Source organism: Protopterus annectens, chromosome 2.part1 (assembly GCF_019279795.1).
Source record: "Protopterus annectens isolate FY-2018-M chromosome 2.part1, PAN1.0, whole genome shotgun sequence".
Classification (NCBI taxonomy): domain Eukaryota; kingdom Metazoa; phylum Chordata; order Ceratodontiformes; family Protopteridae; genus Protopterus; species Protopterus annectens.
Genome location: NC_056729.1, coordinates 1022162030 through 1022182847, shown reverse-complemented (window position 1 = coordinate 1022182847; position 20818 = coordinate 1022162030). Strand labels below are relative to the sequence as shown.

The 20818-nt window shown below is 40.6% G+C and overlaps 1 protein-coding gene across 1 annotated transcript in view; it reads right to left on the bottom strand.

Annotated features, from left to right (window-relative positions):
* ZBTB49 (zinc finger and BTB domain containing 49) overlaps positions 1-20818 on the bottom strand; it is a 767990-nt gene that overhangs the window by 644821 nt on the left and 102351 nt on the right. The window lies entirely within an intron of this gene.

Sequence of the window (20818 nt, the reverse complement as noted above, 5' to 3'; positions counted from 1 at the left end):
AAATATGTGAAGACATAAAAAAAGAACTATATACAAGCTCATGATGGTAAACATAAAAAGTGTGCATGCAAGGTGTACGCTGGAAATATATATTCAAAAGAGTGTCATGCATACTTAATAGTATTTTTTCAGAATGGCTGCTTTGACAATAAACATGGAATATAAATGGCACTGCAGGCATACACAAAAAAGTAAAGAATACTGAATTACATTAAATGTTATAAGGTGAAAATAGCATGTTACAGGAGATGCATCTGGGCAGCCGCGGTGGTGCAGTGGTAGCGTTGTCGCCTCACAGCAAGAGGTTCTCCCATTCGATTCTTGGCTGGAGCAACTTCTGTGTTGAGTCTGAATGTCCTCCCCGCGGTCCAGTGGCCTTCGAAAGATATGCGTGAATGGGCATGCCTTCGTTGAAGGTTGAGCGTCAAGCTGGCACCTCGGCACCGTAAAAATCTACTGTCAATCATTAGCGGACTGGAGTTTCGCTGTGGCAAATTTAACCGGGAAAAGCCAAAAGAAGAACAACAGGAGATGCATTTGCATAGAAATGAGCATGCAAATTTAACATAGAATATCAGGATGGACATTCAGAAGACTATCAGGGACAAAAGGAAAATATAGTAATAATACAAACTGTGACAGGAGTGTCAGAGTTATAGAAAATGGGTGGAAAAAACTATAGCAGATTTGTGGTAGTAAGGATTACTGCCCTGTCAGTAAGACTATGTTGGCACATATTGGTATTCCACTTAAAACTACCACTATGGGACTAAGAAGAATCTGAAGAGAAGTAAGCTATGCACAAGGACTGGAACCAGATTTACAACAGTAAGGAGGTACTAGAGAGAATATAATACAAGGCAAATTAGAAGGAACTTGCACAGAATTGTCATATTCCCAAGATAAAATAAATGGGCTACATGAACACACACACACACACACACACATATATATTATATATATATATATATATATATATATATATATATATATATATATATATACATACATATTCTGTGAACTAAGTTAATTGAAAGCTTTGTGACCCATCAGGTAAGTACATCAGTTCATGGACAACAAAAAGATGCATGGTAATGATGTAAAATTAGACGGATGGTTTTCTACTTGTTAAAATTATTTATTTAGTTTAGTTTAGCTTTGTTTACTGGGATAGTCCATCTGGGTGGAAGCCCATTTTCAGCGGAGGCCTGGGGAGAAAAGCGCCAAAATGAAAATATACATTGACAGGTACAGTGCAAAATTTACAAAGATATTTGAAGTAAAAAAAAAACAAAAAAAAACCATCAGTTATATAACGGACACAAAGTATATAAAAGAGAATACTTCAATTATGTAATAGACATTTCAGTAAAGTAGAAGTATAAAAGTTTTTTTATTTTGTTTTTTTTTAATACAAAGCAGGTATAGACCTTTGGGCATCCATACATGTCCATTTTAACATACAGATAAAAGAAATGATTACGAATGAACATTGTAATTGTCATTGCCTTAGTCTAAGTAGCAGGTAGGTGCTGTTAGCTCAGCTGGTATAGGTTAACAGAGGTAGTGAATATGATTAGAGAATGAGTGGGACAAAATGAAAATGAAGTTTAAAGACTAGGCAGAAATAAGAGAGATGAAACAGAATAGGAGTTACTTAGGGGTGACAAAAGTATTGCAGAAGAAGCTGAATCACAGAACAAGAGAAGAGGCAACTGCAAAGTGCTAAAGGGAAAATAAAGCAGAATTTGGATAATATGCAAGAGTTGACAAGGGTTAATGTTAAGCAACTACTTTTGATAACAAGAGCACAAAAACTTCAGCAAAATGACTTAAAGAGCAGAAGTAAAAGGGGGATCCTAAAGAGGTATTAGGGATAACTTGGTAAGTTTATGAAAATTTGTATAAAGCAGAGGAAAGGGGAAGTAGAAAAAAAAAGAGGCACAAATGCAAATATTTTTATGGAAGACTTGAGCCTCATCTTCCTCTAACTTTGGCACAATCAATCCACGATTTATAACAAGGATAGGAAGAGAAAAAATGAAAATTGCAATATATAAAATCATTCGACAGGGAAGTCTCCAGGAACAGATGATACTCCTCCGGAAAGCTAGAAAGTAAGTGACAAGTACCTAGAAAGCTTTATTTAGCAATACTAAAAGGGGGGGGAAGAATACCAAAATCTTGGACTAAAGTTCTGGTGCCTTAATTACCCAAAGAGGGTAAAGACCCTTCCAATCTGGTCTGTATACACCAATTTCAAATTTTAAACCATTATTACAATTGTGTTTGTGCTTATAATAGCCAAGAGAATGGCAAATGTTTTATCAATGTTGATCAAAGCTTTTTGTGAAGGGGTATTTATTTATTGGCATTAATATACTGGGATAGTTCGACTGAACACTGCCTTTTTCACTGGAGGCACAGGGAGAAAAACTCCATTAAACAGACATCATGGACGTCATTTGCATTGTTTATCATTTACAGTCAAGTTTCATTCATGAGCATAATTCAGACATCCTTGACATCAGTTACACCCATTTGCAGTTTTGATTACAAATAACAGTTACGTGGGTTGTATACAAGTACGATTTTTTTAAGGAAAGAGAGCAGCTCAAAGAAAGGAAGGATGGGAGGAGTCACAAATTAAGATAAAATGAAATGATGGAGGGTATAGCTGGGATAACAGTAAATTAAGTTTTGTGCAGCAGAGAGGTATGGCACAAATTCATAGCTATATTAGTACTAGTTTAACGAAGGGTGTTGCAGGTGCAGAGCCATTTATCTATCAGGTGTTGCTTTAGTTAGCATTTAAAATGTTTCAGGTTGCAGACTGTTCTTAAGTGGAGTGGGATGGTATTTCAACTATTAGCAATGCAAAGTGAACACGGAGTGTCCTGCATTGTTACATGTAATTATGGAGAGTAATGATCGACCAGTGGGGCACACAGGTCTCTTAGTACAGTTGAATGACAGAGTGATGAAACTGAAACTGGAATTTTTACAGTGTTGTGCAGTAGTTTGAAGGTTGTAATTAATTGAGTACAATAGAGAATTTAGTTCAAGCCGAATAGAAAGTGATGTCACCTATATTGCTGGTTGGGTGGTCGCAAATTTGGCTTCTTTATTGGAGCACTGTTCTAGTCTGGATGATAGAGAGGAGTTGAGATTGTTTGGATAGGAAAAGCACATAACAGCTGCTACCTTTTCACTCCCCACCCTATATTTTGGCTGGCAGAATCAATAAGGTAGTGTTTTACTTGATAGAGGCAGCCTAGCTTCTGGTGCATATTTTTTATGGCTTGCTGAAGATAGAGATCAAATTTCAAGTGGTTGTCTATAATCACAGCTAGTAGTTTGGTGTGAAATACCAGTTCTATATTAGTCTTGTTGGATTACAGTATTTTACTTAGGTTTTTTTTTTTTTTTTTCTTTCTGATTCAGAAGTTGGAATTATCGACCCAAGCTTCCAAGAAGGATTTCTGACTGAGTGTTTGGAGTACCGTGTCCTAGCAGCACATATTACAGTGGAGTCACCAGCGTATTGTACTATAGTAGCCGCTTTGGCTGCTGTGTTTGATAAATAAGTAGTAGTCCAAACTACTACTCCAACCCCCTCAGCTTCAATCCATAAACCCCGGAGGACACTGCTAATGCCTTTAATAGTTTCTTTACTGAAACTATCCAGGCCCTAGCTAGTCAACGAACCCCTAGTTGTTCTAACTCAAATATAGCCATGTCCAGTTCCCAACTATCCTTCAGCTTCCTACCATTTTCTACTTCACTTATCCGTGGCCTACTCAAAAATCTAAAACCAACTACCCTATCTGTTGATCTTCTCCCTGCAGAGTACCTGCAAAAGGCGGCAGATGCCACAGCATACCCCATCTCCATCTTAATCAATAGAACCATAACAGAAGCCACCATCCTCTCCATCTGGAAAATATACCATGTCATCCCACTTCATAAAGGTGGCAGTTTCACTGAACTGTCCAATTTCAGACCCATAGCTATTCTTTCACCCTTGGCCAAAATCATGGAGAAGTGAATCCACAAACAACTGTTGCACCATCTTACTCAGAACAATCTGCTGGCAAGCACTCAGCATAGCTTCAGGCCTTATTATAGTACCACCTTAGCTATCCTTTCTTTCTCCAATGCCATAAACCAGAAATGAAATAACAAACTTTCCTCAGCCCTCTTTCTAGATCTCTCCAAGGCCTCTAACATGGTTAACCACCACCTTCTCATCCAAACACTGAAAACCATTTCCTTAGATAACCTTGCCCTACAATAGTACAAATCTTATTTGAGTGGTAGACAATAGGCTGTCCTTTGGCAGAGCAAACTATCTAGCCTTCTACCTAACACTCTAGGAGTCCCCAGGCTCTATACTAGGACCTCTCTTATTTTCCATTTTTATTAATTACCCCCATACTGTTATCCCAGATGCAACCTCTATTAAATATGCGGACAACTCCACTTTAATTTACTCAGCCATCAACCAGACAAACTTACTGACCTTAACCCAGAACACTTTCAACACAGTTGAAAATTGGCTCTCGGATCGGTGTCTTATCTTAAACCCTAACAAAACAAAGCTTCTACTCTTCTCCCTTACACGTAAATCAGCTGCGCTATCCTTTTCCATAAAATCCAATAATGGTACTATTTCCTCTGAGGCCTACATAAACTTTTAGGTGTAATTGTAGACAAGAACCTCAAATTTGATTTCCATATTAACCAAACTATCAAATCCATGAATAAAAAACATTATACAATTTATTTTATTTATTTTACATTTGTTAACCGGGGGGTGTCTGACTGAGCTGAAAAGGCCCTTTTTCAGCAGAGGCATGGGAGAAAAGCTCCACATAGAAAAATTACAGATACATTTAGATATTTAGACATGATCATTATACACAAAAATTACAATAGACGTGTTTTTACAGTGGTATGCAGCACATCAACAGTTACACTGGAGAGAACAAACAAGAAAATATTAATTTAAAAATGCAGGCAATTAATAGATTTGTGGTGTACAGCTGAAATTTGGAACATAGGTAGAATACATACATAGTACACAGGTACAGTAGATACAATGTGCATTAGCCAGTGTTTGTGAGTAAGAGTGAAAACTATTATCAAGTACTCTAGGTTTAGTATGTGTACCTTACCCGCTTTCACTAGCCTGGGGAGCAATCATGGCACTGCCAACTTTGCTTGAAACGTTGCCTAATAAGGTTTTTAAAGGAGGCTTTGGACGATGCGTTTTGTATGCTAGTGGGGAGAGAGTTCCATTTCTTAGCCCCTGAACTACTATACAGTGCGTCTCCAAAGCTATTGTAGCTGTTGGTGTCTTCTAGTAGTAGTTTGCTTGCTGATCTAAGAGGCCTTTATGCTGAATGATGTACTAGGTTTTTGAGGGCAGGACACTTATTGGGGAGGTAATAGACTGACAGAGGCAGAGCTGATTGTAGGTTAGAAGGTTGGGCAGTTCAAGCCAGTGGAGCTGTCTCAAAGCAGTACAATGATGAGTTCTATATGAGCAATTTATAGCAAAGTGGGCACTTCTGTTATAGCAGTCTTCCATTTGGCTTAGTTCAGTTTTGTTGAGATTAGTCAGAATGGGAGCTGCATACAGTAGGGTGGATAGAAGTTGGGAGCGAGCAATGTCTGATCTTGTGTTGTTGGTAAGAAATAGTTTGATACAGTAGAGTGATCCAGTCTGGCATGTACTTTTTTAATAGTTAAGTTGAAATGGCTATCAGATTTTAGGTGGGAGTGTATGGTTATTCCCAATAGCTTAGCCTGTGCCACTGGAGCGATTGGAGTAGCATTTGTGGAGTAGATAGTGAATTGACTGCTATCAGTGTTTTTGTTAGAACTGGTTATAATCACAACCTGAGTTTTCTTTGGCTTGAGGATAAGCTGAGTTTTGGTAAGGTAATTTTCAACGTCAGAGAATGCTAGTTGACTTGTTTGCAGGACAGTGGTAATGTTTTGTGCAGCACAGATTAAGGTAGTATCATCTGCATACTGAATGATAGATGCATGCTGTGTGGAGGTATGGAGGTCATTTGTGAAGACTGTGAATAGTAGTGGTCCTACGATAGAACCCTGTGGGACTCCTATAGTTATTGACAGCTGAGGAGAGAGAGCATTTTCCCATTAAACAGCTTGGTACCTGTCAGTTAAGTAGCTTTGGAACCAGGTAAGAGTGGAATTTGATAGATGATATTGGTTTAGTTTGTTTAGCAGGATTTGGTGCGAGACTGTGTCAAATGCTTTGGACATATCCAAAAAAAGAGTTGACACCTGCAGGCCTTCGTTTGAGACAGTTTACTGTGTCTGTGAAGCAGAGGAGGGCTGTAGTGGTACTATGGGCAGGTCTGAAACCATGCTGAGTAGGTGACAGGATGTTGCTGTCTAGGAGATATTTTAGCACCTGGGTATGGATGCATTTTTCAAGGATTTTGGCCAGGGGGAGAGTAACGCAATGGGTCTGTAGTTACTAAGTTCAGTGGCGGTCCTGCCTTTATGTATGGGTGTAACATAGGATATTTTCCAGAATTTGGGCACAAAGTTTTCAACAATTGATCTGTTTATGAGAGTGGAGATTGGGATAGAAATAGTATCTGCTGTGAGTTTCAAGAAATAGCTGGGAAGTAGGTCGGCTGCTGTTGATGAGGTTTTTAGTTTGGAGAGCATGCTTTTGATTGAAGTGGTGGAAACTGTTTTGAGGGTAAAGCTTGTCTTAATGTTATTTGTGTTGGGAGGGGGGTAGTGAGGTGGGAACTGTCCTGTGGTACTAAGGATAGAATTGAGTTCACAAAGTGGGAGATGAATTGTGTTTCGATGGGAACTTCGTGTCAGGGGTGGTTGGTTTCAGGGTAGCCTTTTGGGTGGATTTTAGTAGCTGGTTTACATTTCTCCAAAATTTTGGGGGGTTGTGTTGGTATTTAGTTTGTAATGTCGTGTAGTAGGATTTTTTGTCCAGCCTAATGCATTTTTTTGCATGGTTGTGCAGTTTTTGGTACTTAGGCTTTGTGTTTCTTTGTTTTTTTGATAGTAAAGCCAGGCAGTGTCTCTAGACTTGAGGATTTGTTTGGTTTCTTTACTGAGCTGGGGGTTTGTAGAGGTTCTAACCTTGATTTTGCGCAATGGAGCAACAGTGTCTAGGTGTTATAGAAATGTTTTGTCGAAATATGCTACAGCCTGGTCAAGTGGGAGGGTTTTTAGGGGGATTCAATCACAGTTACAGAGTAAAGTATTGAGGACCTCAAGAGAGAAATTTTTTGTGTTTCTACTGGAATTATAGCGAGTGGTTTTGCATATGCTTGTTTTACTATGTATAAGGTATGCTATGTTGTGGTCACTTAAGGTGTCTAGGAGACTGCCTGTGTGGGGGTACAATGTGGGGTTGTTAGGACCCAATCAAGGATGGATTCCCTTTAAGATTTTGTATCACATCTTGTTGGAGTTTGGACTAGCTGCTGGTAGCCATGGTGATTTATTACATTAAACGTTTCCTAACGCCACATTCTAGAACTGCTATTGCCCGCTCTCACCTACTCTATACCCTTCTTTATGCCTCCCCATTATTCACTAAACTGAATAAAGCTGAACTTAATAAGCTGTCTAGCTGCTATAACCACATTGCTAGATTTGCCACTGGAATGCCCTATAGAACACACCACTGTCTTAACCTAAATCATCTTGGTTGGCTTGAACTGCATAGCCTACTTCAGTATAACAAACTTACAGTGGCACACAAAGTTCTAAACCATCCCAAAAATATTCCTTCACTCAAAAACATTATCAACCCCTATAGTAATCCTAGGCCACTTCATTCATCGAATAAACTACTGGTCCAAATATCTACAACCAACAACTCAGCTGGAAACTCTGTTTGCCAACTCGGTTGGTAAAATTCGGAACTCACTTCCTGCTAACCATATAATCCTCCCTGACCCAATTTAAAGAGAGTCTTAAACAGTATCTAACAACACAATGGTCATGTCCGTGTTCCAATCCTGTGTAACTTCTTCTCTATCAGTGTGTGCTAACTTTTCTTTCTTGCAATCTTAGTTGTGTTCTAACTTGTTAGTTAATTACTTCAAATTATTATTCACGATTGTATGTATAATCTTGCTGTCTGAACCTGAGACTGTTAACTGTGCACTATATGTATATTGGAACTATTTTTATGTATGTTTGGAGCTTTTCTCCCCGGGCCTCCACTGAAAATGGACATGTATCCAGCCGGACTATCCCGGTCAACAAATGTAAAATAAAATAAATAAAAAAATAGTCCTAAGATACAATCTTGTGAGACTCGCAATGGATATGGGAAGGAAAAAGGAGAAATCATCTTGCCTTTTGACTGCCTGTGATATATTAGCGAGGTAACTAATAATCCAGTTAAGCGAGGAGGGTAGTAGCCTACAGTAAGAATTTAGTAAAGCAAATTTAATGACCGACTGTGTCACCTGCCTGGGAAAGATCCAGAAATAGGGCTGATGTTAGAAGACCTGACCTTCTATTTAACATTTGACAACATTAATAGAATAATAATAATCTCAACTGTTGGCAAATCTTGATGAAGAGAAAGCAGTTAATAATGGAGTCAGTTAGGCTTTTATGATTAGAGCAATGGTACCATTTGCACTCCCTGATAGAATAATAGGTTGTTAATAAGGAGGATGTATGAAGGGTTGGAGGCAGGAATTAAGATGGGAAGGTTCCTCTCTGACAAGTTGTGTTTCAGAATAGGAACCTGGCAGGGATGCCTTTTTTCCCCGGTGTTATTTGCTTTACACTTAGGTCACTGGCAAAGAATATTAAGGGTTCACAAATTCAAGGACATAAGTATGGCAACTCAAGAAAAATGTCAGCTTTAATTTACAGATATTTTGTACTTGATAAATCCAGAAAGGGATGTTTTGGTGTTGTAGAATGTTTCAAAGTCTTTTCGGGATATAAAATAAATGAAGAACGTAAACTAAAGGCACCTATGTGCAAATGCATGAAAGCTTTAGCAATACCCATACCTACGGGGATACAAGATGAAGAACTTGGGTATATGGATTAAAAAGGATTTGGTTATGGCATCTGAGGATAAGTTGGGAGAAACTAAATTAAAGATAACACAACAAATCAGAAACTATATAAATTATGGATAATAAGATAGAGGCAGTGAAATTATTTTAAGTCGCCTTAGTCGTACATCACTCAGGAGAAAGGTTGAGATAATTCATACAGAGCTTAAGGAATTGGAGAGGGCAGAGGCAAGAGTTAAGGGAGATAAGTAGATTCTTCCATTAGAACGTAGTCATTTAGAGAGTCACCTGATTTGAAGGGGTACTTTTTAAGCTACACAATTAAGTCTCATATACATAATTAAAACTGATTATAATCAAAGTGAAAAGGATGATGATGAAACGGGGGGAGGGGGGTTCAAGAGATGGAAAGACTAGGATTTTGGATGCAAGCCCTTAAGGAAAACAGCATCCATAAAGAAATTAGTTGCAGAAAGTTTTCTAAAACAAAACCAGTATAGGAATGGAGAGTGGAAGTTTGACCAGCAAGAGAGGGATGGAATTTACTGGAGGAAATTACCAATGGTACCATGATATTAAGACTGCAAATAACTTGGGAAGGACAGGTAATAAATTGGGATGAGGCTAAGCAGTCATTTGGAATGCAGGTTACAAATCAGCTCTGGTACAGTTTTTAGCAGAGTCTATAACAAGCTGCAGTTAGAGGATAATTAGTAGGGCATATGAAATCCTGTAATGGTAACTATAACAAAAAATTGATAAGAGATGGTTAGAAAGATGGAAAGGTAATTTGCAACAGAACACTGGGAAGAAATCTGCATGGCTCCCAAGTATGCAAAAAATTACCAAAAGGTTTAGGATTTTTGCATGGAAGCATTCGCATGGGTATTTTTATATCATAAACAGACAAGAGGGTTTTGCTTAGAACAGCAAACACTGGAGGTGTGAGGGGGTAATTGTTACCATGGTTTGGAGAATATAATCAGATAGAATAATGTAAAAATTCCCTAAAGGAGAACTTAGAAATATTGGGGTAAGAAATGGTTGTAACAAAGAAAGTGATTCTTTTGCCCAAGGATATGTGATCTGAATTGCCTAAACATAATAAGGTGAAAATTTAATGTTATTATCTGCCAAAAAAGCAATTACTAGAAAATGGAATTCAAAATCAAATCTAACAGTAATTGGAGAACTGAATATTGTACAGTAGATAAAGAACTGAAGGTGGAATCTCTTGAACCACCCCCCTCCCATTTTACTATCATTTTCTACTTTGATTTATAACCTTCAACTAGAAAACTCCTAAACACTATACTTTAAACACTGCTAATGTTCAAACTCTTCCCTTAAAGGTTCATATGTTCATAGGTGTTTACTAGACTAATGATCACAAGGGCCTTTTTAAGCCAAGCCATGCACCTCAAATCTCTGACAAGTTCCGATACCCTTGATAAGTGAAGCAGGTGCTTTGGAGATAAAACACCTACAAACTAGGGCCTGGGAGATTAACCCTTTACAGGTTGCCTGTGTCCATTAGAGACAGGTGCCAAACCAGGAATGAATTTCCTGTTCCCCATCCAATTGTCCAGGTTGCATTTGAATTGCTTGGGGAGGAACTCTGCTTCACATGAACGGGGAGCCTGTTCCAGAGATGGGGTAATCGTTGGGATACATACCCATCTCTCCAGCAGGTCCTATTTATACCACAGGGCAAGATTAAAGTCTTTAGAACAGGTAATTCTGGTGCTGTTTTGCAGATATGCAGGAGGACCATCAGAGTGGGATCTGACAATACCCTGTATGTTATTCACAGATCTCCCCTCAAAAACTTCTAGGAGACAGAATACAGGGATAGACCCTTGAGGCAGTCTGCATAAGACATTTTACTTAAGCCCTGTATTCTTTTAGTGGACGTTCCAATTGTTGGATATGCCTAGTTAGGTACACACCAAAGGGGGCAGTGTACTCAAGGATAGGTCTGATGAATGCTGAATACAGTGGAACAATGACTTCCTTGGATTTAGATTCCATACCTTTGTTTACAAGTTGTGCAACACAGAATGATTTCCTCACTATTGTAGACACATGATGGTCAAAGGCTACATTACTATCTGTGTGTGTCCTCAAGCCTGTGATTACTGGATCAACTCTAAGGGAAGTGTTGTCAATATGACAGTTACAAGGCATAGATGACTTTCAGAAGGATACTATTATGCATTTCTTGGCATTTATTTTAGTCCATGGCTCTGACACCAGTTGTTTATCTGTGTCAACCCTTCCTGGAGAATGTTTGTGTCAGTGTGAGATTCAATGACAGCTCCTAATTTGCAATCATCTGCAAATTTAGTCAGCCAGAGACCACTGACATTGGCCTTGACTTAAGAGAAGTAAATGCCAAAAAGGAACGGTGCAAGGACTGATCCCAGAGGGACTCCACTTATGACTGGCCTCTTGTAGAGGTGGACTCCTCAATTCAAACTTCCTGGGTCCTGTCCGTGAGCCAGTTGGCTATCCGCAAGGTGACATACGAGTTTGAACCTAACCTCTCGTGTTTGCCAACAATGCCAGAGTGGGGTATTGTGTCAAATGCCTTGGCCAGGTCAAAGTAGGCAGTGTGAACCATTTTGCCCTCATCCATTGCTTTGGTGACCTTCTCAAAGAAGTCCACAGGTTGAGTAGGCATGATCTGCCCTTGATAAATCAAACTGGGTTAGGACCAGTGTCTGAAGATTTACTATATCACTATTGATCATTTCCATGATAATTCTTTCCATGGCTTTATGTACAAAACTAGTGAGACTTATGGGTCTGCAGTTTCCAGGGTCTGTAGATGGTCCACCTTTGTGTGCAGAGTGATGACTGTTGCTGTTCTCCATTCATGAGGCATGAAACCTTTTCGGAGGCTATAGTTAAACAGGAATTCCAGAGGCCCTAACAGGCCATGTTTCAAGCTATTTAGAAGGCATCTTGGGATATTGTCTGGGCCCATTGAGGCAGTGTTCTTGGCCTTAGACAGAGTATTAAGGACATGTTCCCCTAGTGACAGCAGAGGGAGTTATATTTGATGGTATTTCCTGAGGGAAGGTTGAGGGGTAAATCTGGAGCTCAATTTATTGGCCAATAGGTTTGCTATATTTTCTGCTTCAGTATAGGTGGCTCCATTTACAATGAGCTCTGCACATAATTGTGTATTGCTTTTGAGGTTGTGAACACAGCTGAAGAATGCCTTCAACTGCAGGTGCCCAAAATAGTTATGAAAAGTCTGATTTAAAGGAAGGAGGGAAATGAGCAATGTAGGTAATGTTGTTTAAGGGAAACAAAAGCATTTATGTTTACTCAATGACTAAAAATGGGAAATGTAGTCATAGCTTTCCTTTATACTCATGCCACTAACTGAAATGTGACTATTTAATAAAAATATTTTAATATTTTTAAAATAAATATTTTTCAGCTTGAAAGACAGGAATTTGAACCACTATTCCTAGTTTAGTCACCCTCTTAAGACTACTTCATGCAAAGTTTTCAAGCATCAAATTAAACTAAATCGCTAAAGAAAGTTTTGGGGAAAAAATTTTTTCATCAATATGGTAATTCAAACTCAGTTTCAGAATCATTACCTTTCTATACAATAGCTGGAGAAACTGTAGATGCATAACATTTTTTTTTTGAGACAAACCATTCTTGTTAATTCATTCCATCCAAGTGATGCCTCCAGGTGCAGCTGCAGTTAACACCTACTGACGCCTCTAGGTGTCAAATATTGCTTGTTCATATTTGCATCACTGATTCCAGAACCATGCTATGTACAAGGTTTTGAAAGATTCCATCTTAAAGCTTACACAATGGAAAACTCAACCGCATTAATATTAGACCTTTGTCTAGTGCAGTTAAACAGATATTAACTGTTTTTACGATATTAATTTACATAAATGTAATTTCCACATTTTTCTAAATATCTCACCCAAGTAACACAGACAGAACTCCTTAGCCTCCTATGAAAGCTCTCAGCTAGATGAATAAAATGTTGCTGACAGTACATATGTAACGTGCATGGTTGCTGAGACATTATAAGTTGTTTACAAAATATTACAAATGTAATAGTTACTGTGTTTACTTCAATTTATAAAATTTGGTTTAAGATTTAGAACCTAAAGAATACTACCACTATAAAAATAGTTTGTGCTGAAGAGTTTGCCATTTATACTTCTTTCAAGACAGTACAGTTGTGTACCTACCATAAATGTAGATGTTAGAGTGTATTCACTGTTGCAGTCATTACTCTTGGGGTTATCCTGCTGGCAGGCTACCCTCCGTCGGCCAGAATTCCAAAGTCTAGGTCAGGCGTCGGTTGCTGTCGCCTCTTACCTGACGTCACTGTGCCAGGGATATAAAAGATGCAGTAGACGCCATTTTATTCAGTTTTTCTTGCCCCATATTTCAGGTGCCCCTAAATTGGTAGGCTGTAAAATAAGCCAATAAAAATGCATGCACAAAAATTACATTTCCTTCATCTACAAGCAAATACACCAAATAGGTTGTATAGGATAGAGAAGTGCAGATAAGTCCCAGCAAAGAAAAGGGGGATGGTGGGTGGGTAACATGGACTGCAACAGTGAATACACTCGAACATTTACATTTATGGTAGGTACACAACTGTACTATGTTCATTGTGTTTCACTGTTGCAGTCATTACTCTTGGGTTGAATCCCAAAGCTGAGGTTGGGTGGCTGGGTTAAATTGGATTAGGAGAGGCTATGAGGCCCTGCAGAACAGCAGTGGCAAAGCCTGCTCTGGACTTAGAGTAAAGAGGTAAGTGGTAGTGCTTTGTGAAGGTGTGCACTGAACTCCAGTTGCAGCCTCGAAGATATCTTTGGTTGGTACTCCTCTGAGGAAGGTTGCTGACGTGGCTGCTGCTCTGGTGGAATGAGGCTTAATGCCCTTAGGCACTGATTTGCCATGTTGAAAATAGCAGAAATGGATGCAATGGCCTATCCATTTAGAAATAGTCTGTTTTGAGATCGCCTTTCCTTGTGATCCTGCAGCATATGACACTAAAATTTGTTCAGTCTTTCTGAAAGCTTTAGTTCTGTCCAAGTAGAAGCGTAACTGTCTGTGTATGTCCAAAGAATGCAGAATTTTCTCACCCTTGTTCTGTGGATTTGGATAAAAGGTAGGCAAGTGAATGGTTTGGTTGAGGGCCACACTGGACATCACCTTAGGCATAAAGGTAGGGTTTGTCCTCAGAGAAACCCTGTCTGGATGAAAAATGATGAAAGGTTCCACAGCCATGAGCACTTGTAACTTTGAGACTCACATTGCAGAGGTTATTGCTAGGAGCAGAGCGGTTTTCCAGGATAAGAATTTTATATCTGATGTTGATGCTGGCTCGAAAGGAGGCAGTGTGAGTTTTTCCAAAACATAATTGAAGTCCCAGGCCGGAATTGGTGCTCTTCTTGGAGGCCTAATGTTTTTGGCCCCTCTGAGGTACTGCCTTATTAAAGGATGAGAAAAGATAGGTGGTTCCATATTGTAATGGGCTGAAATGGCAGAGGCATGAATCTTAATGGATGAGAAAGAAAGGCCTTTGTTTAGCATCTCAGTTAGGTATTGTAAAATCTGAGGGATATTTGGTACACACGTGTCAATGCCCTGCTCCTGGTTCCAAGCAGAGAATCTCTTCCACTTTTCAGCATAAGATTTTTTGGTACTGGGCCTCCTGGTTCCAAGCAGAGAATCTCTTCCACTTTTCAGCATAAGATTTTTTGGTACTGGGCCTCCTGGCCTCCAAGATAACATCCATAACAGCTTTTGAAAATGGAGTGTTCTGAATGGCTACATTATCCGCCATGCTGCCAGATTTAAGGTCCTGAGTTGGCTGTGCAGGATCTGATTGTTTTGTTGGGTCAGCAAGTGAGACGTTTGAGGCAATATCCATGCTGGACCTTGAGACAAGCTCTTTAGGATTGGGTACCAGTGCTGGCGTGGACAGTCTGGTGCAATCAGTATCATTTTTGGCTTCTCTTGTCTGACCTTTAGGAGTACCCTGGGAAGAAGAGGCAGTGGGGGAAAAGCATATGCTGTTAGATATTTCCAGCTGAAGGATAGGGCGTCCACTTTCCATGCTTGCTTGTGATAAATCCTTGTGCAAAATCTCTGCAATTGGCAGTTGTGAGGGGAAGCAAATAGATCTATGTCTGGGCATCCCCATTTCCTTATTATCATGCTGAAGACTTGTGGATCCAGTTTCCATTCGTGGGGATCCATGAGGTTTCTGCTTAGTTCGTCTGCCAGAGTATTTGTTTTTCCTGGCAGGAATTGTGCCTTCAGGTGAACTTGAAAGGTCAATGCTGTGTCCCATAAAGTCATTGCTTGTCTGCAGAGGGGGTAGGAATGTGTACCTCCCTGCTTGTTTATGTACCACATGACCGTAGTGTTGTCTGTCTTTATCAGTAACTGTCCTGGATGAAGCAGGTCCTTGAAGGCTGTCTGGGCATTTTGAACAGCTAGCATCTCTTTTTGGTTGATGTGAAGATGCATCTGGTTTGCAGGCCATGTGCCCTGAATACATTCTCCTGCCATATGGGTCCCCCAAGCATAATCTGATGCATCTGTTGTCAGTGTCTGCTTGGCTGTGGGTAAACTGAATGGCAGACCCTTGTGGTGACAGGTTTCTGCCCACCATTGGAACTCCTGTTGCAGGCAGGGAATGAGTGCAATTACTGTCTCTAGGCTGTGGCAATGCTGAGTCCAAACACTTTTTAAATACCATTGTAGTTTCCTCATATGCAGTCTGGCATATGAAATTAGTAGAATGCAGGATGCCATTAAACCCAAGGCCTGCAGGATTTTCCTTGCAGATAAGTGGGTTTTTGTTGCCAATTTCTTGTAGTAAGTAGTCAGCTGCTTTTGTTTGTCTGGCGTGAGATAAGCCATCTGGGCAGTTGTATTTAAGCTTGCACCCAGGAATATTATCTCTTGAGAGGGCACTAGTTTTGATTTCTTTTACTTTTACTGTGCCCCTAGGCCAATTAGTAATCTTTTTACAAACGCCAGATGCTTTAGAAGAATGTCTTTGTTCTCTGCTTGAATTAGGCAGTCGTCCAAGTAGGGGTATATTTGAATTCCTCTTTGTCTGCAAAACACAATTACTGGTGCCAGGCATTTTGTAAAGACCCTGGGCATGATAGATAAGCCAAAGGGCAGTGCAGAGAATTGGTAATGCATTGAGCCAGCTATGAATCTGAAGTATCTTCTGCAAGATTGTCTGATTGGGACATGCAGGTATGCCTCTTTTAGGTCCAAAGTTACGAGCCAAGCCTTCTTGCCCAGCATGGGCAGTAGCTGCTGTAGAGTCAACATCTTGAATTTTGGAACTTCCAGAAACGTATTTAAAATTGACAGGTCCAGTATTGGTCTCCAGGTTTTGTCCTTTCTGAGAACTAGGAAAAGTCTGGAGTAAGATCCTTGCCCCTGCTCTTGTTGTGGTACTAGTTGAATGGCCCTCATGTCCACAAGGGCTGTAATTTGTTTTTGTGCCTATGCCCATTGATTGTGTGGCAGGTCTGGCATACCTTTTGACCTTGGTAGAGTGTGAAAATGGAACCTGTAGCCTTGGGACACTATGTTCAGGACCCATTTGTCTTGGGTAACCATTTGCCAATTTGATGAAAAAAGTGCTAGTTTTCCCCCTAAGGGGGCTGCCAAAAGAAAAGTGCTTGGATCCGGTAGAGGAAAGTCATTGGGACTATTTCCTGTAAGGTTGTGACTTGTCTTCTCTGCTTTTGGAGGTAGGAACACCCCATTGTTTAGGCCTGTATGAGCCTTGGGGCTGAGATCTGCCTCTGGGACACCTGTATCTGACTCTTTGTGGTCTGCCTGAAATTGGAAAGGACAAATTTTTTGAAAGCCAGTTCCTGCTAAACCTGGGTGGCTGTACCTGCAAGAAATCCTTGACTGTCTGCATAGATTTTGCTTTATCCTCCATTTTTTTCAACACCTCTTCTGCTTTAGTACCAAACAAAGTATCATGCTGTAATGGTGCATCTAATAATTTTGCTTTAACATGATCAGGCAGATTCTGTTCCTTTAACCAAGCATGCCTTCTAATAACAGAACCTGTAACTGCGGCCCTGCAAGAGGCCTCCAGTGAATCATAACCACATTGCAAAGTATGCTTTCCCACTTGTTCAGCTGCATGCAATAAATCATGCAATTCCTTGTTCTCTGAACTTTCAGAATTTGTCAATTTCTGTTTAAGCAGTGACATTAAATATTGCTGATATTTAAGCATATGAAACTGACAATTTAAAGCCCTCAGAGCCAGGGTAGCAGAAGTGCAGACTTTTTTCCCCCCATCTGTCTAGTGCCCTAGAGTCCCTATCAGAGGGGACAGTGTTTTTTGCAGTGGAAGCTTTAACCCCCCTTGGGACCCTGAGATATGGATTCTGGGTCAGCAGCGGGGTTTTTATATAGGAATTTATGAGAATCCGGGACCCTGTAGTATCTGTCTGGCTTAGCAGGTGTAGGGGGTAAAGACTCAGGGGACAGGCCGGACTCTGAAAATACATCATCTACAATGTCTAGCACAGGAGGAATAGCAAGGGGCCTGTGCTAAGGAAGTAGCAGAAAGTCTCGGAGCCTTTTCTTAGATTCAGAATAATCTTGGCTCTCCCAGTGGAAATGCTCCCTCATGGTATGCAGGGTTTCCCCAAAAGAATAATCCTCAGGAGGAGAGGCTGAAGGAATGGACTCTTCAGCATCAGAATCCTCACAGGGAAGCATGGAATAATCCTGTTCAGAAGAGGAATCAGAGGAAATAGAAACCTGATCAGAAGAATCATACTCTGTCTCTTGCCTAGGCCTCTTATCAGGAGGGGGATGGGAGCCCCTGATCAAAGTAATTAGGTCATCGGCCATTTTAAGCATCTATTTTTTAGGCATGGAAGTCAGAGTAGGAGAATGCTGTACTTGTTTCTTTGTCTTCAGAGCTGCTTTAGTCTTTGAAGCAGAAGAAGGCTTAATATATAGTTGTGTAGGTCTGAAGACACCCTCAGAAACCGATGCCTGCTGAGCAGCTCCAGACCCATCTGAGGGATTGATTTCCGAGGTTCCAATACCTTGAGTATCCAGAGGCCCAGTCAGCTCCACGTGGGAGTCTGAAGAGGCCTGTGGCTCTGAGGTAGCAGGCGCCAGGGGCTGTGAAAGCGCCTCACTGAGAACCGACAAACCGGCGACTGGCCTAGCAGAGGCTTCGTCGTCAGTTTTGGACCTCGGATGCCTATCCTTTTCCTTGTCCTTGCGTTTTTTGTAAACTCCAGTTGTCGGCTGGTCCGACGGCATTATATAATTAAATCTTTCGCCAAAGTAACGAAAAGCAAAATCGAACCGACGCTTGATAGTGCATTGGTTAAATCTAGCACAAAACCAACAACTAGCAACGTTGTGATCAGGGCCTAGGCAAGGAATACAGTAAGAGTGAAAATCCTTATGAGGTATTTGCTTCCCACAAGAAATACAATTGTTCTTTTTCTGACATCAGTCTGGAGCAAGAAAAAAAAGTTTCCCCAACGGGGTACTTAGCTTTAATGAAGACTTCGATTATGAAATTCTGATTTGAAAATCTCAGGAGTCGGCCGACAGGCACTTGCAAACTGCTTTTGCTTTGGGCACTGCGCGGCAAGAAAGACTGAAGAAAATGGTGTCGGCTGCATCCTGGCGCAGGAAGCGACATCAACCGGCCTAGACTTTGGAATTCTGGCCGACTGAGGGTAGCCTGCCAGCAGGATAACCCCAAGAGTAATGACTGCAACAGTGAAACACGATGAACATCCCTATGCTTCCAGATATATGAACATTTGTTTGAAATGTGAGGACATAATTTGATTCTGTCAAAAGGCTTAGGCTCTGCCCATTGAAAGTTACAGTGCAAACGTCCTGAGCTCCAATGGAGGGAATGAGTTAAAATTATGCTTCAATTCAAATACGCAGGTCCAGCAAACCTTTGATGAGCATCTCACTGTTCCCTCTATGGAATTTGATTAAATATTTCTCTTTTCCCTCCACACTGTTCTCTCTGAACTGCTGCTAACTACTGCTACTGCTTCATCTTGAAAACTCCTAAACACACTATACTTGAAACACTGCTAATGTTCAAACTTTTCACTTCAACTGCAGGTGCACGACAGGGTGGAACTAATTACCATTCCAGCCAGAAAGACAGCTATTTCATTCAAACACCAAAGACCTTCAAAAATAGAAGGCTTCTGGTAGTCTCATTAACTGCTGATACCCTAGCTTGAATGTCTATCAGGATCAGAATATTTAAAGCACAATATAAGCCCTGCGGTAAAGACAGGAGTCATGTAACAATGATGGAAATCACTGGCCAGGACTGGGGGAGCTCCATGTAACACCAGTCACACAGTGCCTTGGCCACCATCGGGTGACAAGAACAAGAACCCCTGTACCAAAAGGTTGCAAATGTTACCCACAGTCACATTCTGTGTCCTGTTAAACCAAGCAGGATGGATGGGGACATTCTCTTCAAATGATTTTTTCACAGTTTTTTCTCATGAGATGATCATACAACATACAGTACCAGAACTCCAAAACAGAAAACAGAACTAAAGAAGTGGGCCAGGGAGTGCGTGTCAGACTACTCTGTGGGGATATGACCTGCTGAGAGAATGATGCCTCAGTCCATGGCCAACAGCATCACCTCCACACACAGGAGTATGAATGCGTTCCCTACTTTTTGTTTACATACAACACAATGGACTGGTGACCTGATCAAACAAGGTTTTGTTGTGGAAGCAGTTTTGTTTCAAATGCCTAAAGGGCAAGGAGAACAGCATGCAAATATATTTAATTAATGTGAAGCATCTTCACAAAACTACCACATCTTGACAATTAAGAATCAGAGATAAGCACCCCTCCCTTCCAGCAAAGAGTGCCATCAGAAATGTGAGGCCCACCAGGAGGTTGGTGGGAGACATTCTGTACTCCAGGGAACAAACACAGGTTTGAAAGAAGAGAGGCTTGACACAGGAAATGATATGCAAGTGCACAGTGACTCTGCAGCTAGTACCATATCACAAAAACTTTTATCCCTGGATATGCAAGTGGCACCATAAAAAGAAAAATGGGGCAGTCAAACCCAGAAGTCACAAATGGGACTGAACCTAGAATGTGTGCTGCACCCTTAAGCAGGCCATGACTTTCTGTACACTCTCAATAGACAAGGAAGAACACAAGTGGATAAAGCCCTGCTCCTCACCCATGAAGACACTCCTAGGAAATGGGCTGACAGACAAAAATTACAAATGTTATTGTCACATGGGGGCCTGCAAACACAAAGAGACCAATGCATTGATACTAGCAGGGAGCACCTCAATAGGGCCAATGGCTCCCAGTTGTACAAATGGGATGAAAACAAAAGGTGCCTTCTTTTACAAGGCTTGGGCCAATAAGGTCAATGTTTTGGAAAACACTCTGTGCATGGGAGAAAGCTCAAATTGCATTACTTTGTACTGTGCACCACAGAAAAAGCCATTGATATGGCAAGAAACCAAATGATGCCCAGTGACACTACCTTGGCACTCCACAGCAGCACGGAAATGCCATTTTGTAGAGTTACTATCTGGAAATGAACAAAACAGATGAGATGGAAGCCATTCCCATCCCATCTGAAAAAGGTCCAAGATGGGTTGAAAAATTAATTTCTAACTGAAAAGGAGAAAAGGCAGGAACAGAACAGA